Source organism: Nomascus leucogenys, chromosome 23, assembly GCF_006542625.1.
Source record: "Nomascus leucogenys isolate Asia chromosome 23, Asia_NLE_v1, whole genome shotgun sequence".
Lineage (NCBI taxonomy): Eukaryota > Metazoa > Chordata > Mammalia > Primates > Hylobatidae > Nomascus > Nomascus leucogenys.
The window spans coordinates 5639549-5652115 of NC_044403.1; the positions used below are offsets into that span (position 1 = coordinate 5639549).

The window sequence follows — 12567 nt, forward strand, 5'->3', positions numbered from 1 at the left end:
AATTATTTCTCTAATGCCTTTGTCCCCGTATATTTCATACTTTTGTTCACTAGGACTTCATGAGAAACTTATTAATATTTAGATATTAAAGTCCTTCCCCATTTTCCTGACTGACTAGCCTAGCAAATCTCCTCAAAAGTTTAGCCTGACAATCAACAGTTTGCAAAATATAAATATTCTTTTTGAAAGTTAAGAATTTTTTTCTATTTGTAGTCTAGGGTACTCAGAGCATTATTTTTAAATGCCTCAGAAGATCACAGGAAATGTTTCATTTTTTTCTTTTGCATGTCCCCTGGTCACAATTCTCCTGGACAGGGCATCAGCTTGGTGCACAACTGCTGTATTTTCACTACTCTAGAGTTTCTGTTTTCTTTTAATAATTTCCTCTGTCAGGAAGAAGTTATCTTTGTATTGAGGGAGAGTAATGAGCCAAAATAACAACCACCACCACCACCACCAACAACAACAACAATCACCAACAACAACAACCCTGGAATTACAGAAAAAGTATTAAACAGGAGTTAAGAAGTTCTAATTTATTCCTCACTATTACAAATTTTCCCCAACCAGTGAGTAGGACGATTCTTTCCCTGGTTTTCGTAATGTGAATGTATGCTTTTAAAGTGAGGATGATGATTTTCCTATTCTCTCAAAGAATACATTAAAGAGAAAGAGAAAACAAGCTTCTTATTTTTTAATAGATTTCAGTTTAAAATTTCACTTCATAATAACTTAAATTTACTGTATGTGGAGAATAAAGAAAAGTGAAGTATGTGGTAAGAGAAAAACAATTTTATGGCTAGCCACAATCTGCTAACATATAACTATATACATTTGGGACAATAATTAGCAGTTAATAAAATGTGTTTTTCCTGGCAAATAAAGGGTCTCAAGGCACACTTTTTCTGCTTATTTTATGAGAATGAGACTCAAGTGATCCTGGTGGTATGCTTAGAATGGATTAGAATAATAACACCAAAAGTAATAAAATTAGTATTATTTTTATAACCACTGCATAAAAAATTAAGAAGATAAAGATAGTATTAAATGCCATTAATTACTATAAAATTTATATTTTGATAAGTACCCTTTTACCTCCTATAACCCATATAAATATTAGTATGAAAACGTAATTACCAAAAAAGTATTGAATTAAATATAATTGGATAAATTCCACTTGAATTGTATAAGAAGGCCAAACTCTATTTTGATGTGATTGATTTTGGTACTTCTGGATATTATGTTAAAGACAACAACCAGAATTCCTCAATATCTACCTAAATGTATAAATAAATCATATGATTTATATTAAAGCATTTGGCAAATCCTAAAGTGATAGAGTGATTGACGCAAGTATAGGTTTCCACCGTTTCAGAGACTATTATGCATTAATAGCGAAACAAGACTGCAGTAGACAAGTAGCACAAAGTACGTATAGGCAAATTAGAAAAGCACCACAAGTACTTAAGACTCCTTACAAAGTCATGTCAATCTCAAGGATCAGCAAATAAAGACAAATTTACAAAGCGTATCAGCCAGGGTTCCCCAGAGGAACAGAAATGATAGGATACAGGGAAGGAATGGGAAGAAGGATGAAGGAAAAGGGGGAGATTGGCTGATTTTAAGGAACAGGCTCACAGGCTTGTGGGGGCTAGCAAGTACAAAATCCTTAAGGGAAACAGGCAGACTGTAAACACAGGCAGAATTTCTATGTTACAGCGTTGAGGAAGAATTTCTTCCTCTTCAGGAAACTGTTGGAATCATCCTAAATGCCCATCAATGACAAACTGGATTCATCAACCTAAATGCCCATCAATGACAGACATGTACACCATGGAATACTATGCAGCCATAAAAAAGAAAGAGATCACATCCTTTGCTGCAACATGGGTGGAGCTGGAGGTCATTTTCCTAAGCAATCTAACCAGGAACTGAAAACCAAATACTACATGCTCTCACTTATAAGTGGGAGCTAAACACTGAGAACACATGGACAAAAAGAAGGGAACAATAGACACCAGGGCCTACTTGAGGGTGAAGGGTGGGAAGAGGGAGAGGACCTAAAAACTATCTGCTGGGTACTATGCTTATTACCTGGGTGCAAAATAATCTATATACCAAGCCCCCATGACACACAACTTACCTATATAACAAACCTGCACATGTATTCCTGAACCTAAAATAAGTTTTAAAACATAGTCTTTTAAATGTTGGTAAAAGCTAAGTGCATGATCATCTTCTTGTATTGTTTGTGATTTATAAATTGGTATACAAAGAATTTTCACAGTATATGCTAAAATGTCTTAAAATGTTAACAATAACATGAACAATAAGATGAAGAGGAAAAAGGTTCTTGCATATAGTAATTCCACTTCTAGAAATCTATGCTGAGAAAAAGTTGCAAAAAAAGGAAAGTAACACATGAATATAATTACTCATAGCAACTTTCTGTATATTGGAAAAATACATGAATAACCTAAGTTCTGACAATAGAAAGCCACCAGTAAAAAGTTATTTAAGAATTCAAAAAACATCTGTGCATTCAAAATTGATTTACTGATTCTAAATGTCAGATATTGAAAATAAATAAATATTTAATGAAATATCACTGCCCTCAGTGAGTTTTCAAGCTACTGGAAAAAAAAAAACATAAAATGCACACCTGCAACACTGTTAAGTAAAAACAGGAAGATGTCATATAATCTGTAATTGCAAGTATGGGAAAAGGAACAAATAGGTGGGGAAATACAATAACAACACTTAAGTGGTGAGACTCTGGGTTTGCTTTTCTTCTTCTTCTTTTATCTTTCATTTTCCATGGGTCATGTAAACACTGAGGTAAACAAACAAACCTTCTTGAGGGTAAGGACTGTGTCTTGTGTGCTGTCAATCAGATAGCACTCAGTAGTGTCTGATAAATACAGATGGCACATAACTATTCCTCTAATGATTATCAGACTTTTAAAATAGGAAAAATAACACAAAAATATTTTAAATAAAAAAATTACTCACATTTCTATTTCATTTAATAACCTAAGCATCAAAGTCCAGCTAATAACAGTGCTAAAACATATCCATTTAATCTAAACCTGTCTAGAAGAGTTTCAAGCCATAGAAAAATTTCACCTAGAATTTTGAATGTATCAAATTTTCTACATAACAGAATGCATTGTTATGACTTGTGATTTTTTTGCTTTAAGTTTTGAGGTTAGATCTGAAATCAAATCCAAATTTTGTTACCTATTAGTTATTGGTTATGTGATATGGGTCAGCTTCCTAAATTTTACTGAATAATTGATTATCACCTCTACCATCTATCTTACAGTGGTTTTCCAAATAAATTTTTAGGCCAGACATGGTGACTCACACCTTTAATCCCAGCACTTTGGAAGGCCAAGGCAGGAGTATCACTTGAGCCCAGGAGTTCGAGATCAGCCTGGGAAACACAGTAGGATCCCGTAGCTACAAAAAAACACAAAAATTAGCCAGGTGTGGTGCCGTGTGCCTATAATCCCAGCTACTGAGAAGGCTTAGGTGTTAGGATAGCTTGAGTCAAGCAGGTTAAGGCTATGGTGAGCCATGATCACACAAATGTACTCCAGCATCGGCGACGGAGTGAGATCCTATCTCAAAGAACAACAACAACAAAATAATAATTTAAAAGACACAGCCTGACTCCAGTGTTGTTTCTACACAGATGTGGTAGAATAAAGTGAGATTAAATGGTCTTGTGAAGATTTCTACGGCATTCTGGGCTTATCCTTTTCTTACTAATTACTCTTATTTTGTTGTAATTGCCTAGTACTAGAGTTCGGCTTTCCACACTGGGTTGCAGGCTTTTACTGGCACAGACTTTTTCACTGTTATATCCCTAGGACCCACTCCAGGGTTTGGTATAAAACATATGTAAAAAAATGTTTGTTTTTCTTGTAGAGTATCTGACAAATAAAAAAAGTTTACGAATGGATAGATATATAAAATAATGTACATAAGCATTTTGACAAATATCTAGGACATGATTAGTCCTCATTAAACATTATAATTAATGGCCTTATTTTTACTTTTAACTGTTGGAGTTTGACTTGCCTTTATCTTGTGTAATTATTTTGATGGTAGATATTCAACTTTAAATTCCATAATAGCCAGAATAAACCTCTCAACAAACATTTTGAATGTCATGTTTATCTAAATGTGGCTGCATATAATAACAACCAAAACTTTTTATTTTAATTTAAGGAAGAAGAAAATAAGACCTTTTTGGCCTGATCCTTTCTTTCATTCGAAGAATCCAGTAGTTTAATCTAATTTTGAAATATCACATCTTAAAAACTTTGAAACCTATTTTATAGTATTAATCTGTCATTAACACAATAATAATTTCAATAGCTACTATTCAGCTTTTTCTAAAGGACAGCACTATGCTTTGAGATTATATCCCAATTAAGGCACATTATATCTCATTAAAGGAAAATAATTTTGAGTAGATGGTCTTAAGAGATGAGGAAATTGAGGCAAAGTCAATAGGTAATAAGTTGTACAGCTTGAATTTTACTTTACTCTGCTTCAGACAACTATATAATACTACCTTCCATCTTAGAATAATTAAAAGAGTTTTTTGTCTCAGTTTATTGATGAATGTTTTATTTCATTTTTAAATTTTTATCTAGCTTTAGCAATTGTTGTCAGTTTCTACTACAAATTACATTTTTGGTAAATTTTTCATAAATTTTGGTAAGCTATTAGAATGGCTTAAAACAGACAATGCCAAGAGCTGCTGAGAATCCAAAGGAACCTGAACACACATACATTGCTTGTGAAAACGCAAAATGGTACATCCACACTGGAAAATAATCTGACACTTTATCAAATTAAACATGCACTAACCAAATGATCCACCAATGCTACTCCTAAGTATTTAATCCAGAAAAGGAAAACTTATATGTATTCTGAAAGCTGCACATGTATGTTTTATTGCAGATTTATTCATAATTGCCAAGAACTGAAAACAACCTGAATTTCCTTCAATTGCTACATGGATAAAATATAACACATGTACCACTCAATGTAGGACCACTCAGTAATGGAAGGAAAAAACTATGAATAAATGTACAACACAGGTGCACTGGAAATGTATTATACTAAATAACAGAAACCAGACTCAAAAGGCAACACTGTTAATGTACAGCATTGGGACTATAGTTAATAATCCAGTATTGCATGCTTGAAACTTGCTAAGAGAGTAGATCTTAAATGTTTTTACCGCACACAGAAAAAAGTAACATTGTGATATGATGGGTATGTTACTGATAATTAGTTTGATTGTGGTAATCATTTAACAATGTGTGTGTTTTTATATATATATATATATATCAATCAAAGGTTCATGTTGTACAGCTTAAAAATATATAATTTTAATATATACAATTATGCCTCAATAAAGCTGGGGAAAAACAGAAAGACAACAGAAAAATACTAAAACAAAAAAGGTAACATACTATTTGATTCCATGTATATAATACTATTGAAAAACAAAAACTATTGAGACCTAAAACAGATCACTGCCAAGTATCAGGGATGGGATGCTACAAAGAGCATGAGGAAATCTTTTGGGGTAATAGAATTGTTTTATATTCTGATTATGGTAGTAGCTGCATAATTGTGTTTGTCAAAATTTACAGGACTGTACTTTCAAAATGACAAATGTTATGGCATGCAAATTATAGCTTTTTAAATGAAAAAATAAATAAAAGCCAACATCACAAATAAGTAAAAAAATTAAAAATTAAAAAAAAGGAAACCCAATAACCACACATTTTGAATATAAAGAACTATGTAAAAGCAAATATCCTAAATTTCAGGCCCAACATCTAGAAGTCGATACAGGTTCTTGCTGCCATTATTCAACGGAATGAACATCACAGACATAGCAAATGCTAGAAAGAGGAGGAGTAGTAGAGAGGCTCAAGAGATCCATATACATACACAGAAAAAGATGAAACCAGAGACCATCAAAGCAACATAACTAAACTGAAAGGTCAAGGCCAATAGGAAGTGGTCAATTCATATATTTATGTCTATAATCATATATATATATTCATATGCATAATACTACATATGATAAGTATGTGTGTGTATACCATTGCTATAGTTGTCTATCTCTGAGTACTGACAAGATACTCTGCTTGACCACAATCTTCAGTCAGACTCTACTAAGCTGTTTTCGACTAGGCCTTGACCCTGGCACCTGATCTTGCCAGAAATGCTTAACCCACCTTCAGCAAGAATCTAACTTGGTAGGGTTGAACGAAATCCCCCTTTCTTGATATCTCATCAAATTCTTCTCCCAATCTTCGCCATCTGATCATCCTAGCCTGCCCTCCTGTTAGGTCAGTTCAGCAACAATTCCCCCTATCCTTGATGTATCCTTTCAGTAATTTTCCATCCACCCACCCACCCACTCCCACCTGTTTTTGCCGATACATCCCCTCTTGTTCTTACTGTATTCAGGCTTGAGCCTAATTTCTTTCTTCTATTGCAGTAGTCTCGAACAAAGTCTTCCTTACCATTTAAAAAAGTGTCAGAATAATTTTTTTTTTCTCTAACAGTACACACCATACAATATCTACACCCTTTGATACACACCAGAAGCTTTTGGGTAAGACAGAATTGGTTTAAGAAAAGTACAATTCCAGAAATAGTCTCTACCTATTTAATATAAATGCTAAGCTAGTGCAGCAACAACAATGATAATAGTTGTGGGGATATAACACTTATTGTCAAAAATAATGCTATAAAAACGTTAAAGTTAATCAGAAGCTTATTAGATATAAAGACATTAGGACCCTTTTTTCCTGTGTTAGATTTTTGGAAACTCCAAGCAGAAGCTGGGTGAGGAGTGCTGTCTAGGTGCTGACTCCTCATCTAAATATAACAAAAAGTGCTAAGAGCCATTCCTGCTTCATGATAAATTATCTCATGACTGGATTTCCAAGAAAAAAGAAAAGAAAACCACATTGTTCAGTGCTGAATATTCAGGACACAGCCTGACAATTATATTTGAATAGCTTTGGTACTGAATGATATCAAGAACAAAACCAGACTTAATTTGCAAAATATGCTGAAACTCCAGAAAATAATGTCAACATTGTCTTTTTTCCACTTTATTCTTAGTTTTTAAAATCATGTCTCCTATATTGACTATAATCACTATATATGTTAACAAGAATATTTTCAGATAGGGAGGCAAATTTTGACTCAAAATATTTTTTTTTCTGCAGTGAAAAGTAAATGTACACACACACACACACACACACACATATCTTTATTAGTTAAATTCTTTAAAGGTTATATGCAAATCAATATACACAAAAATTTCCATGTTTTTATAATTATTTTTTTCATCGATATATCCTCAGTAACAACGAGACTTGCTTTTAACTATTCATTTTAAAATCCGCTTTATGGCCGGGCGCGGTGGCTCACTCCTGTAATCCCAGCACTTTGGGAGGCTGAGGCGGGCAGATCACCTGAGGTCAGGAGTTCGAGACCAGTCTCAACATGGAGAAACCCCATCTCTACTAAAAATACAAAATTAGCCGGGCGTGGTGGTGCATGCCTGTAATGCCAGCTACTCAGGAGGCTGAGGCAGGAGAATTGCTTGAACCTGGGAGGCGGAGGTTGCGGTGAGCTGAGATTGCGCTATTGCACTCCAGCCTAGGCAACAGGAGCAAAACTCCGTCTCAAAAAAAAAAAAAAAAAAATCCGCTTCACAAACAAATAACATTTCACGTGGTTTCTAAAATTTACCTAAAGAGAAGAGCCTTAAAGGAAAGTAGAAAAAATTAAAAATAGATAAACCTTAAAGTACTCTAGAAAACAAAATAACTTGAATACCTTAGCCCATAATATTACCAAAATGTTAGTTAATTACATTTAAAACCCTAGAGGTATCTCCGCATAAGTGTTTTCTATATTATCTGACCAGTAAGAAAAAGTGCCTTCCCAAAGAAAGAAAGAGTTTAATTTTCAATATGATGAAAGTGTCAATGCATTAAATAAGAGGAACAGGTTTTTTCATTGTTTCTAAGTCATTCACCTATGGAGTATCTCGTTTGTGTGTGACTTGACAATATGCCATTTGTTTTACTTCTACTTCATTGCTCCAAGTTCATCGCTCTATGTTTCTTTTCTCTATGTTTAAGGTGCCCACACCACAATATTTTTCTGTTCTTCCCAAGCAGAATGAGAGTGGGTGTCTTGTAACAATCTATCGTTACCAATTTTCCTCTAAATGAATACAAGGAATATTTTAAAACATTACCACGATCTGGAAATGTAATGACTGATACTCAAATGAATAGCCAAGTGTGATCAAATGCCTGTGCCATACAGAAAAGAATCATGTGACACACAGGAGACCAGGCATAAAGCACCCATTCCTTAATCTTAATTAAACCCAGATATAATGTACTCAGGTTCAAAAATAAAATGTTTAAATTATAACAATTCCTTAAATGTTGAGGTACTTTTTGAACATTTCAATTATATTTTTGAATATTCTCATACATTAATATTTAAATAGTAATCTATTTCTACTTTCAAGCTAAAAGCAACTTTCACCTTCTTCCTTCCCCTACACACAGACAAAACAAGAAAATTTTTACTTGCTTGGCATCCAAACTATCTGACTTGTTGTCTATACTCACTTATTATTACAATATTTCTCAACTTGTTAAATGTTGTTACACATTTCTAGAGGTATATACTTCTGTCATAAATTTTGGGCTGTAAAAAATATATATCTAACAGTATAAAAATTTTAGACAAAGACAAATGAGTCTTCATGTATTAAAGGTAGCTACCATCAACAAATAAACCCCAAAATTTTAGTAAATTAACACACATAAATTTCTTTCTTGGAAATGTTCCTGAATGAGGAGATTCCCTCCAAGTGGTAAATCACAGACCCAATTTCCTTTCACTTGTGGTTCTGCCACTGACAAACATCTTAATGTGTTATCTAACAGGCAAAAAGGGAAAGAGATTGTAGAGAAAGGGCATGTACCATCTTCATCAGAAAGTGAACCATATTTCTTGCACTCACAAATCATTGGTAAAAACTAAGCAACCTGAACCTTGTTTACTGTCCAGGAAAATCAAAAGTTGCACTATTGAATTTGAAAAGTATTATTTCATGTCAATTGTTTTATTTGAAAGATATTTCATGGGAGCATAAGGGTAAAAGCATGCTTTTATGAACTGCAATCACCCGACAGAAGCAATGGAAAAGGTTCCCTGTGGGAGCAGCAACTTGCCAGTGACAACACTATGCTAAGAAAGAGGAAGAAGAAATTTAGGTGGGCAGTTTGTTATCACTGTCACCCCTCAGCAGGATGCATACAAAATAAATTCAAAAATAAATGATAAGACCATCTGAGTAAAATTACAGCACGTCGGCCGGGCGCGGTGGCTCAAGCCTGTAATCCCAGCACTTTGGGAGGCTGAGGCGGGCGGATTACAAGGTCAGGAGATCGAGACCATCCTGGCTAACATGGTGAAATCCCATCTCTACTAAAAATACAAAAAATTAGCCAGGCGTGGTGGCACTCGCATGTAGTCCCAGCTACTCGGGAGGCTGAGGCAGGAGAATGGCGTGAACCCGGGAGGTGGAGCTTGCAGTGAGCTGAGATCGTGCCACTGCACCCCTCGCCTGGGCGACAGGGCTTGCTCCGTCTCAAAAAAAAAAAAAAAAAAAAAAAATTACAGCACATCAAGAATAAGTAAAACTATTAAAAACAACCAAAGAGAAAAGATAAATTACCTAAAAAACATCAAAAATATTCAGACAAAAATAAATATTAGTTAAGCTTACACTTTACAATTAATAAAAACTATAATTTAGGAAAGAAATTAAACACATGAGGAGGGAGAAAAGGCAAGAAGCAACTAGGAACATTTAAAATATGGGGGTAAAAATCCATTAAGAACTGTGGGGAAAGAATAATTATTTTCTTCTGCTTCAATTGGCCCTTAGTTGGAAAGGACCCCTCTACCAAAAACATGTTTAATAGGAGAAAAATGTAAGTTTATTAACATGTATATTTCATATATATATGGGAAATGCCCAGGGAATGAGAAGTTCTCGAAGAGGTGGTTTTGAATTCTAGCTTATATAGCATCTTTAACAAAGAACAGTCAATTTTTGGAGAAATGACAAAACAATGGAAAAGGACTTTTTTGAGTCTCTAGAGGCAGCAATTTGTGAGACAAATAAATGGCAGATAAATGCCAGTTAGTAAAGCCTTTTAATATAGATTCCACTGGTACCATCTCCAGGCCAATAAGGATTTAAAGTTATCTTCAGTAACTAACCTTTATTCTTTCTGATGGAATTGAGAGGTGAGGCCAGCTGGACTTCCTGGGTCGAGTGGGGAGTTGGGGAACTTTCCTGTCTTACAAGAGGATTGTAAAATGCACCAATCAGTGCTCTGTAAAATGCACCAATCAGCAGGATCCTAAAAGTAGCCAATCACAGGGAGGATTGAAAAAAAGTGCACTCTGAAAGGACAGAAACGGAACATGGGCGGGGACAATAAGGAGATAAAAGCTGGCCACCCCAGCCAGCAGTGGCAACCTGCTCGGGTCCCCTTCCATGCTCTGGAAGCTTTGTCCTTTCACTCTTCACAATAAACCCTGCTACCACTCACTCTTTGGGTCTGTGCCATCTTCAAGAGCTGTAATACTCACCATGAAGGTCGGCGGCTCCATTCTTGAAGTCAGCAAGACCACGATCCCACCGTCAGGAACCAATTCCAGACACAGAATGGTGAGTGAAAGATGGGGAAGAGATGATGGCAGGATACCCTGCCTTTCTAAATCTATGTCCTGCTTTTAGGCAGAGAGCTTTACTGTATCTGCTTCTTCTTAACTGCCTTCAACTCAACAATCCTTCATATTTTGGGGTAGCATGTTCTGGTCTCCCACATGATTAAATATAAATAACAATAATAATATATGGAAGAATTTAAGAATAACAAAGAACTCAATACATTCGTGCATCACTTAATGACAGGGACACATTCAGAGAAATGTGATATTAGGCAATTTCATCATTGTGCGAACATCATAAAGTGTACTTACACAAACCTAGATGATATAGCCTACTATACACCTAGACTATATGGTATAATCTATTGCTCCTAGGCTACTAACAAGTACAGCATGTTACCATACTAAATACACTGGGCAACTGTAATATAATAGTAACTATTTGTGCATCTAAACATATTTTCCATGTTTGTTTGTCCCTATCAAAACTCATGTTGAAATATGATCTCTAATGTGGTGGTGTTGGGGGGTGGGGCCTAGTGAGAGATGTCTGGGTTATTGGAGTGGATCCCTCATGAATGGTGTGATGCCTTCTTCTGAAATACCTGCTGAAGGACCTGCCTGAAGCTTTCTCTTGAGGTGTCACTCTTTTCAGAAATATTCCATGGTGGTTTGCTTGGTTTCTTTTTTCATTTTAGATTTTCATGAGTAATGCACTGCACTGTGACATTTATGACATTTATACAATGTCACTAGGCGATAGGAAAATTTCTTCTCTATTATAATCTTATGAGACCACCATCTTATATACAGCCCATTGTTCACCAAAACATCATTATTCAGTGCATGACTGTACTAAACAATTATGGGTACAGGAAGGAAAGAGTAAAAACACAGTAAATTCTGTATAAAGCTGGTGCTTTAGGGAAGGAAGAGAAAGTGAAATATGACAAAGAAGTCAAGAGTTAGCTCTATTTGTAACTTTTTCCTCTAAACATAATAGATCTGGAGCATATATGTCACAATAAAATCATTTGTTAAATCTTGACACTGTCTATAAGATCATTTTTGTGTTTGTTCAATTTAATTACAAATATTGTAATTAAAATATGTAATATAGAAACTTCCAAAATCAAATAGGGAAGAAATTTTCCATATTTCATAGGAAATCATATGTTTTAAAAACACAAAACTGCTAAATGCTAATGGTAAGAGCAGTAAATTTTAAAACATACTTTTTTTTTTTTTTTTTTTCAAAAAGAAAACCTTAAAAAATCTGTAACAATGTCTGAGTGAACTATTTCTTGTATTTCAGAAGAATGGACATCCTTAGTGTAAAAGTAACCACAGTGGAACTAATTAAGAAATTTGCCATAACTATAGCTTTCAGTTGTTATGCATTACTGCACAGTAGGAACTGTCCTTCGTTTAATTATTTAACCTCCCTTTAAAGCAACCACAAAAATAACAAAGACATATAGATGATAGGCCAATAAAGGAGACATAAAATGATACCATTAAAATACCCAATTCAAAAGTAAGCAAAAAAACATGAGGGAATAATGAACACAAGGAACAGACAGAAAACAAAGAATGAGGAGATACATTTAAAATGAAAAAACGTCAATAATCACATTAAATTTAAAGGGTTTTAAAAACACAATTAAGGCTGGGAGTAGTGGCTCACGCCTGTAATCCCAGCACTTTGGGAGGCCGAGGCAGGCGGATTACCTGAGGTCA

General features: G+C 34.7%; 1 protein-coding gene across 8 annotated transcripts in view; it reads right to left on the reverse strand.

Annotated features, from left to right (window-relative positions):
- CCDC91 (coiled-coil domain containing 91) overlaps positions 1 to 12567 on the reverse strand; it is a 356684-nt gene that overhangs the window by 124816 nt on the left and 219301 nt on the right. The window lies entirely within an intron of this gene.